The 10582-nt window shown below is 43.2% G+C and overlaps 1 non-coding gene across 1 annotated transcript; it reads left to right on the top strand.

Moving 5' to 3' along the window:
* Positions 1-3898: 3898 nt before the first annotated feature.
* Trnas-cga (transfer RNA serine (anticodon CGA)) lies at positions 3899-3973 on the top strand. The gene has a single exon. It is a non-coding gene; the product is annotated as a tRNA-Ser (tRNA).
* The last annotated feature ends 6609 nt before the right edge of the window (positions 3974-10582 follow it).

Genomic DNA, 10582 nt, shown 5'->3' with positions numbered 1-10582 from the left:
CGGAAAACAAACCCGAGACAAAACCGACCAGCTATGAAGACAAGCTTGAGGAGCAAAAGTGAAATGGGCATTATCGTTGGAAACAAACCCGAGACGGAACCGACCAGCAATGGAGGCAAGCTTGAGCAGCAAGAGGGAAATGGGTAGTAGTGTTATCGGTAGCAAGTACCGCAGTGAATACAAGTTTGCTTTCAAACAACACACGCAGCGCACAACCGACGACATTTGGACTGTTACACAGATATTTTCATTGAAATAGAGATGCAGAGATGAATGGAGGTAAGAAATCGAACTAAATATAACTATTTTGTAATGGGCAATGGAGACCACGTGTCCTTCACACCAAAATACTAAGAAAATATCGCTGAACAACATCCTAAATTCTTTTCGGTGTAGTTCGGGTTCAGCCTATAGAGACACACGCTCCTGGAAGAAAGTACAGCACCGTCAAGGTATATATTCAGCGGAACCAGGACGTAATATCTTGACACCGAGGGGTTGTAGCATTAGCGATACATTAACCACGGTCATAGGCCATCAGATGGTGTTAAGGAAACTTGTCTGAGCACCCTCTGCTTTGACTCTGCAGGCAATAACTGTGCTGAGTTTAGAGGTGAACAGTGTTTGCAACATTCAGTCTAGGGTACAACCATGCCAGACCGACTAAGTACTCCGCTGATCGGCTTCAGACATTTGAACAGGGTCGCACTGTGGGCCTGCGGGAAGCTGGACAGACGTATAGACGGAGTGCTCCACATGTTGGGAACAATTTATCTACTTTTATATAGTCTGTGGGAGACGCCCACACCTGTAGAACTGGTTCTAGACTTCCGCGTAGTACATACGCATATCAAGATCGACGCATTGTATGAACAGAGGTTCCGGACCCACCGTCGTCCAGGGACGAAATCTGGAGACTTCAGTTGCTGTGTCATCAGGAACCGTTGGGAACCGTCTGCTTGCAGCTCGATGAAGGATACGTGTACCTCTGGCCAGGTTGTGACACCGCCAAGCACGGCTGCTAAGGTGTCGTGAAAAAGTCGACTGGAGAGTGGGAACTGAGCTCTGTTGTCTTCAGTGATGAGAGTAGGTTCTGTCTGCAAGCGAGTGATGGATGCACACGGGTGTGACGTAGACCTGGTGAGCACACGAGTCCCACCCCAGGCTTCATGGTGTAAGAGGCCGTCAGTTGCAGCTCGCGGGCACACTTGGAGGTTCTGCAGTGTTAAGTAACCAGTAACCGCTATATTGCATAGGCAGTTAAACCCGGTGCTTCTCCCGTTTTCAGCAGGACGTTGCGCCTTCACATACGGCTGCTCGGAGCAGAGTGCTCTTCGTGGTACACAACAATTGCCCTGGCCAGCGAAATCATCAGATTTTTCGCCAATTGGGCACGTATAGGACACTGCGAAGAGAGAACTTACTCGTTCTCCAGGGCCTGCAAGAACAATTGCTGAACTGCAACAAAAAGCTCAAGATGGTTGGAACAGTCTACCGTAGGATGCCATTCGGTACCTTTACGATGTTTTCATGTGAGAATACACGCCAGAGTTGAAGCAAGAGGCGGTACACTGTGAACTGAAGCGACAGTTTGGGCACGCTCCGTTGTACCATGTGTGTTTCATTTGGCCTGAATTTGTTATCATACTATGGTATGCACCGCGTCGTGGCGTGTAGGATGTCTGTCTGTATGAACCATGTTATTGTATTAACGTATTGTAAAGACACGCAAACGCTATAAAATGTATAGTACGAATCTGATAAAAGTTTATTTGTGTACAGTAAATCTTTGCATGTCGGCCTAATTGGATATTGTTTTCGTAATATGTTACGTGAAAATTTCAAACTATACACTGAAACAATCTGTGAGGATCTTGCTTATATTAAAACGCAGGTAGCTCTGAAACTTGCTTTAGATTGGAGCGGCATGCACATACGTATTAGCAGTTCTCTTTGGTGGTAAGAATCTGCTGTATCAGAATATAAAGCTCACCTATACGCACAAACTACAACCACACGGTGTTAAAGCCTCTTTGGGGGTTAGAGCTATAAGTTCCGCTAATAAGCTCCCAGGGGTACCTTTTTCTTAAATACCAAATACACTTCTAAAAAAATGTCCAGCTTTCATGGGTTACGACCTAGCATGAACAGTTGTTTGTACCATCTGGTAATATTTGAAACTTCTCTCGATAAATATTTGCTTTCTTTAAGTATTGATAAAACATCGTCTTTGCCACAGCTTCGGGCAGCACACACAAACGCGATGTTTTTTCGTAATATTCCTTGAAATTAATAAGATACCTATCCCCTCTGAAGGAGTATTATTAGTGTTATTTTTTAAACAAGTCTGAGTTAAATATTATTACTCAGTTCAGAAACATAGTGAAATAACGTTATCGGTCTTAAGATTTCCGACAACAATATGAATAGCATCTGGGCCTCTCGTGCGTTATTTAGAATATTCACAGACATTTCTTAAAGCGTAGGCTGGTGGGGTAAGCAAATACTAAAAGACGAGAGTACAGACGTAAGTAAAATTTCATCTACTGCTTGGAATTACCAAATTACACTTACACAAATCACGTCAGTCCCCAGTACGCTCAATATACATCATCAGAAGTGACAACAAAAAAAATCATCAAAGCATTTGTTCTAAGAATGACAATGATCATATTAGTTTCTCATATAACAGTTCTTTGTAGGGCATGACACGTTTAATTATTATTTTTCGTAATATTTTGACATTTTATAACTCTTAACGAAGTTTTTCGCGGTAAATAAACTTCACTTTCACGAAAGTTTATAACAAATGTTTCTGCTCCAGGAGGCAAGCAGTACAATATACTCCTGCTATAATGTACACTGATGAAAAAAATCGCAACGGCAAAAAATAATTAATGTAGCGTAATGAAATTTCAGCACTACATTCATATGATGATTTGTCAAGGGAGTACATTTAAGTCACCAATACTGCAAGACCACAGGTTAACGCAAGCGCGAGATAAGCCACTGCAGATGTGAATTGCTGGTACATCAATAACCGATGTAACGTGTGCGCATTGTGTTGTACAGGTGCCGGATGTCGGTTTGTGGAATGGAGTTCCACGACTCTTGCACTTGGTCTGTCAACACAGGGACGGTTAATGCTGGTTATGTGTGACGCTGGTGTTAACGTCCGACGATTGTCCATACGCTCTCGATCGGATATAAATGCGTTGATCGAGCACATGTTGGGTTGCAACAGCGGTATGTGGACGTGCGTTATCCTATTGGAAAACACCCCCTGGTATTATGTTCATAAATGGCAACACAAATGGTCGAATCAGCAGGATGACGAACAAATTTGCGGTCATGGTTGGTGGCGTAACCACGAAAGTGATCCGCTGCCTCGCAAAATCGCAGCCAGGTGTACGTCCACAGCGTGCAACACACAGGCAGGCTGTTTGCACGGCCTCAACTGGCCTTCTTCTAACCAGCACACCGCCGTCCACCCTGCACCATAATGAACTCTCGCTTGACACCACTGAACTCGCAAATGGCGGTTGTTTGGGGTCAGTGTAATGCGCGCTACACAGCGTCTAGATCAGAACTGTCCTTGAAGTAACCGCTTTGTAACAGTCTACTGTGTCCAGAATGAGATTTTCACTCTGCAGCGGAGTGTGCGCTGATATGAAACTTCCTGGCAGATTAAAAGTTTCATATCAGCGCACACTCCACCACAGAGTGAAAATCTCATTCTGGAAACATCCCTTAGGCTGTGGCCAAGCCATGTCTCCGCAATATACTTTCTTCCAGGAGTGCTAGTTCTGCAAGGTTCGCAGTAGAGCTTCTGTAAAGTTTGGAAGGCAGGAGACGAGGTACTGGCGGAATTAAAGCTGTGCGGACGGGGCGTGAGTCGTGCTTGGGTAGCTCAGTTGGTAGAGCGCTTGCCCGCGAAAGGCAAAGGTCCCGAGTTCGAGTCTCGGTCCGGCACACAGTTTTAATCTACCAGGAAGTTTCAGTCTACTGTGTCACTGCGAAGTCAACTGATGCTGAAACTGCTGCTGCAGACGCAGCAAGATGCGCCAAGGCCATACATCGAACACAGTGGATGGTCTTCCCTCCCGGTAATGCCACGTGGCCGTTCGGAGCCGGTCTCCATTGATTCTCGTGAACAACGCTGCCAGCAGTCACGTACGGTGGTTACATTCCTTCCAAATCCAACATTTAGTTTGTAGTACCCGTAATTCTATGACCTCGTTCAAACTCAGTGAGGTGTTAATGATGGCGTCTTTGTCTCGTTATAGGCATTCTTTAATAACATCAACTAACCACGTCCAATCTCAGAGGTAACTAATGTTCACGACCGTTACAGCGTGTATTTAAACCAAACCTGATTAGCATCCTCATAGTGGTGCGAATAGAGCCACTCTTACGCGACTGGTGCGAAATTTGAATAGGCATCATCTTTCAGATGTAGAAACACTTCTACCAACTTTCGTTTATGTCGCACAACTCTCTATCACCTCACTTGTCACTAAAATGAGGTTGTCCTTGAGGGTGTTGCATTAATTTTCTCCGGCAGTGTGTAGTAAGAAATGGGTTGCCCAGACTTTACCACGATAGGCAGCTTGTGAATATTAGTTGTTTGTCGGATTAGTAGAGACACGTCACTGCGTAAAAATGTTTGCGGGTCGAATAATGAGGTGTCGTGTGGTTGACAAGCACAGTAATTTCTCCCTGTTGCTGGGGAACTTTCCCAGTGGTTCCGCGCCACACTATTTTAAGCAGGTACCCTGAGAGCCAGCAGAGATCACAAGGCGTGAGTTGGGACGCGACAGGCGCCGTCCCGGCTGCCTGCGATGACCGGTGCAGGCGCAGCCCGGCCGTGTGGCCACCGGGTTTCCGTGACTGCGTGAATAATTCAGAGCGGCCGCGGCAGGCCGTTCTTTGCGTCGACTGCGGGGAGCGGTGGCGTGACCGAGGCCGAGACAAGGATCTGTGCAGAAACGCTTTGCCCCCGCATCGATCACGCGGCCCACCGGGGGCGCCGGCAGTGCCAGGAATTACTTGCCGCCCTACACAACACTACAGACCGCGGAACGACTGCAGAGGTCATAACAGTTGTGGCTAACAGAAATAGAGGAAGTTGTTGCGTTGAAGAGAGAGTGACCCTGCTGTCGCGGTGAAAAATGGTGTAGTTATACGTTTTACGTCGTGAGACTATAATCCTCTGGCGGTACACTGATTTAGCAGTTCCATTCTAAACTCTTACTTCTTTGTTTGACGATGATCGTGTGCTGATCTCTATATATAAAGGGCAATGTCCCGATTGACTGACTCATCATCTCCCAGTCCAAATCATTGAGGATAAAAACTTGAAATTAGGAGAGCGTGTTGATCTTGCACTGCAGCCGCCGCTCAAGAGGGGATTCTTCAAAATTACGCCACTAGGGGGACAGATAGGGAATAAAATGCTTTTTTCGAAATATGTCGATATCAAAGCAATTTTGAAGCCAGACCTACGAAAATTGGTATTTAGTTTCTCGGTCAGAAATAAAAAACACGTGTTTCAGCATTTTTGGAAATTCAACCCCTATGGAGGTGAAACAGGGAGTGACTATTTTTGAGAAAATATTTCGTTGTATTAAAATTTTTGTAAAGCTACATGTACGATAACTGCTATTTCACCGCTCTGTTAAACATAAAGAAGTATGAGTTATGCGATGAACGTTTCTATGGAAATACCTTCATAAGAACGCAAAAGGCGTGATTAACAAAAAGACCTTTTCCTCCAGCTAGCGGAATCACTTTTTGGCCTTAATCAGCGTGAAAATACTAGAAGATGTTTCAATTTGTGAAAAACATAAAGATTCGATTGAAGAAAAAGAAAACTGATGCAGACCTTACCGTCCACGCAAACGAAGCAGCGATGGCTAAGCTAGGACAGAATTAATCGGACTGTATTTCACCTATATCTACATCATACTGCGCCAGCCACCTAATGGTGTGTGGCGTAGAGTACATTCGGTACCACTATCTGATTCCTCAAACCTTGTTCCACTCGCGAATAGTGCGTAGGACGAATGATTGTAGGTAAGCCTCTGTATTGGCTATAATTTCTCAAATTTTCCCCTCAAGGTCAATACGCGAAGTCTATGTGTGTGTGTGTGTGTGTGTGTTTGTGCAGGAGTGGGGGGAGCCGAAGTAATATGCTGTCTGTGAAAAAAGCTGCCCGAAATTTCAGTAGTAAATATCTCCATGATACACAACACCACTCTTGTAACGTCTGTCAGTGGAGTTTGTTTAGCATCTCTGTAACGCTGTCTCACTACCTGACGAAACACGCCTCTCTACGCTGGATCTCCTCTATCCCCTCTATCAGTCCTACCTGATACGGATCCCAGATAGATGAACAATACTCAAGAATCAGGCGAGCAAGGGCGTTGTAAGCCACTTCTTTCGTGGATGAGTTACATTTCCTTAAGATTTTGAGACTGGTACCTGCTTTCCCACTATCTGTTTTATGTGGTCATTCCACATGACGTCGTTCTGGATAGTTACGCCTAGATATTTTATAGCAGGCGCTGTCTCCAGCTGCTTGTCATCAGTAATGTAGCTGTACAGTAGTGGATTTCTTTTCCTATGTTGCATTTATTTACGTTCAGGGTCAACTGCCAAAAGTCTGCAACATTCATCAATTCTGTGCAGGTCGTTCTGCAAATTCTTACTGTCTTCTGAAGTTGCTACTTTGGTATAGACAACTGCATCATCTGTGAATAGCCTTAAAGAGCATCCCCCGCTTTCTACTAGATCATTTATATATATCGTAAACAGCAACGGTCCTGTCACACTTCCCTGTGCTACTCCTGAAACTACCTTTACATCTGTCGATTTTGTTCCGGTAAGAGCGGCGTGTTGAGTTCTATCTGCAAGAAAGTCTTGTATCAAATCGCAAGTCTGCTACGATACTCCATAAGCTCATATCTTTTTCTTTAAAGGGCAATGCGGGACGCTGCCAAATGCCTTACTGAAATCAAGGAATGTGGTATCAACCTTGGTGCCATTATCCACTAAGCTATGGATTTCATGGAACAACAGAGCGAGCTGAGTTTCGTAGGGTCTCTGTCTGCGAAAACCACGTTGATTTTTATAGAGATGTTCATTTTCCAAAAAAAAGTCATAATTCTTTAGCATAAAACAAGTGCCTTAGTTCTACAACAGATTGATGTCAACCATATAGTTCTATAATTGTGTGCATCTGTCTGATGGCCTTTCTTAAAAAAGGGAATGACCTGCGCTTTTTTCCTTCGTTAGATACCTTTCGTTGCTCAAGCGATCTACGATAAATTACTGCTAGAAGGGGACAGAGCTCTTTCGGATAATCTTTATGGAATCTTATAGGTATCTCATCTGGTTCTGACACCTTTCCACTGCTAAGAGATTGTGGCTGCTTTTCAGTTCCGCTCTCGGTCCTCTCAATATCTGCAGTTCCGACGTTCGTACGACGATTGAATGGAGGGACAGTGTCACGATCTTCCGCTATGAAACAACTTCGGAAGACCGAATTCAGTATTTTGGCCCTCTCTCTGTTATCGTCCGTTTCGGTGCCGGTGTGGTCGCTGAGAGTAGGTGATTTTGACCAACTCACTGATTTCACATACGACCAAAATGTCTTAGGGTTTTTACGCAGATCGATTGACAACGTCTTCCTTTCAAAATCATTGAACGTTTCTCTCAATGCTCTCCTTACCCTCATTTTCGCTTCTTTCAGGTTTTCTTTGTCAGCTAGGTTTTAATTTCTGTTGAATCTGAGATGAAATGCTCTTTGTTTACGTAGCGATTTTCTAACACAGCTATTAAACCGTGTGGATCTTTCCTGTCCCTGAAAACCTTACTCGGAACATATTTGTCTAGGGCATGTTGAACGATGCCTTGGAATTTTTTCCATTTGTTCTCCACGTCTTCGTCCTCATCACCGAATATATGATGCAGACTGCTGAGATATTCTGAAATTTGTATCCTGCCACCCCTACTGAGAAAATATATCTTTCTACCAATCTTAACGTTCCTTGTAGGACCCTCGTCATAGTTGCTGTCACAGCCTTATGATCACTGATACCTTTCTCTACGTTAGCTGATTCAATAAGTTTACGTCTGTTTGTTGCGAGGAAGTCTAGGAAATCATCTGAATGTTTAGATACTGAAAAGACGCAAAGTTTTTCGAGCGGGGTCCGAACCAACAGTATTTTGTTTAACAACTAAAATTTCTTCCCAAGCAAATTAGAGACGATCTCCAGGCAATTAAGGCAAAAGTAAATCATTCATTAAGTTAAATATACTGGGCCATAGACTACTTCACACTAACGAATATAATTAATTTCAGTGTGTAACGAATAATGCTGATTACACTATACTATGTAACAGGGGAAAAGTGCTAATCTGTCTGACATGGAGTGCACTTGAAACCTCACTGCTGATAAATAACGATTTTAGAGTAGTTTCCAAACTGCATTCTAACTAACGTGAGCACTGTATACATTCATAGAATGTGTAACGGACAGCCAATGAAAAGAAGACAGATAGAAAAAAAGGAAGTAAACTGTTTCTTACTTCAAAAGTAATCGTCATTACTGTTAGTACATTTTTACCACTGTGAGACAAGAAAGTCAGTGCGATCATGCATAAATGTTTGCGGTTGCCAACGGAAGCACGTTGTCCGCCGATATGTTGGCAAGGTTGTTTTCACTACGCAGCAGAAGTTTCGCTAGGAAGCCCTTACACATCTTTCACAGTCCCGATCTCTCCCCGTGAGATTTTCATATTTTTAGAGCCCTTAAGAAAGACATTGGTAGGCGTCGATTTGTTTCAGGCGATGGAGTGCGCGCTTGGGTTTAGTCATGTTTCGCAGGCAAAAGCAAACATTTTCCCAAGACGTCATTGGCAGTCCTGTCTCACAGTGGGGTAGATGTATTAACAGTCATGGCGATTGCTTTTGAAATAATGAACAGCTTACTTTTCCCATACGTCTCGTTTCCATTTTACTGCCTCATACATACAAACCTTAGCGTTGCACAGAATATGAGTTGTGTAGGTGGGGCCTAAATCTGCTCTAGTTTGATAAGTTAATCCAATTCGTAAATTTAAGATGATAATTATTTTAATGATGATTCACAAAATTATGTGCAAACTTTGATTGTATGATTACTAATACACTGACTACAACATGGCCGGTGAGGGGAGCAAGATCCTAAGACTGCTCTGTGTCACAGACATGACTAACAGTTTCAACGTTAAACATCAGTAACACACTCATATAACAGAAACGAACACTCAAAGCAGTCTGTACAAACCTGTTGCATCGGAAGAAATGTTGTAGGCCTTTAATTTGTTATGGCCTGAACTCCGTTTTATAATCATTGTTTTACTATGAAATTTTATATTCAGTGAAATGAAGTTTATTAATCTTTGAAAGTTTCACCTCAGAAAAAACTGGAGTTAATATTCTTTTACTAGGTATTGCACTTATGAACTCTGATTACCACGTGGAGCGCTTCATACAAAAAATTACTTGCAGAACCTTTTGGAAAAGGAACAGGATCAAATCATGCTAAGTGACGGACGATAGATTAAGGCTCATGTCACATTGTTAATATAAATCACTAAAATATGCACACTTCAATAAACACTGGTTCTTGCTAAAGTATAGAAAACTAAATGCAACAATGCGTGTAGGTCGAGGCGGAGATAGTCTTCTGCGCCAATAGAATGATGTTATCTGATGCAACAATAGCTCTTGACGTAATTTACTCTGTGTAGCTTTTCATGGCGTCGAAAATGCAAATTTCAGACTAACCCAATAAGTACAGGGCGTCCACAACTAAAGTTCCAGTTTCAAAGCGCTGTAAAAGAGAACCACTGCCCTGATTGACGTCCAATTTGAACAGAAATTCATTGATGCAGTAGGAAACTTGATGGAACAAAAAGATTTAACGAATTTTACGGATAGATACGAATCGCAGACGACAGCTATGTTTTGAGCTGCACATTACACCGTCCGTACTGTTCAGCGTGCGTCATTGCACAAGTTCGGCAGTCGGTAGTTGTGGCACCGTTAGATAGGTAAGCCCATCTACCACGCTAAGGTTTTTAATTGTTCTGAGATCAGCAACTGTATAAGAAGCGAAATGACATTCGTTTTTAATTGTCCTTGGATCAAAAACCGTGTAAAAAGAAAAATGATATCCGTCTTTTACTGTCCTGCGGCCAAAAATAGCATAAAAGTAAAATTATACCAGTTTCTAAGTGTCTTAAGAGTGGCGTAAGTTACGTTCAATATGCTGTCGACCATTTTCTGCCACTAGCTGAGATCGAGAAACAGTACGTTCCACAACAGGTCGGAGTGTCTCGGAACACACGTTCAGAATTATTATGCAAAGCGTGCCTGCAACTCAACTACCTTCGTGATTCGACCACTGTACACATATTTCAGATAACCCCAGGCCATAAGTCACAAGGATTAAGGTCATGTGGTCCGGACGGGCAGGCTGTAGGGAAATGATGGCTGATAATTACTAGCATTTCCGAAATGTCTCTGCAGCAT

Source organism: Schistocerca serialis, chromosome 4 (assembly GCF_023864345.2).
Source record: "Schistocerca serialis cubense isolate TAMUIC-IGC-003099 chromosome 4, iqSchSeri2.2, whole genome shotgun sequence".
Taxonomy (NCBI): Eukaryota; Metazoa; Arthropoda; class Insecta; order Orthoptera; family Acrididae; genus Schistocerca; species Schistocerca serialis.
This window is presented reverse-complemented; position numbering and strand designations above follow the sequence as displayed.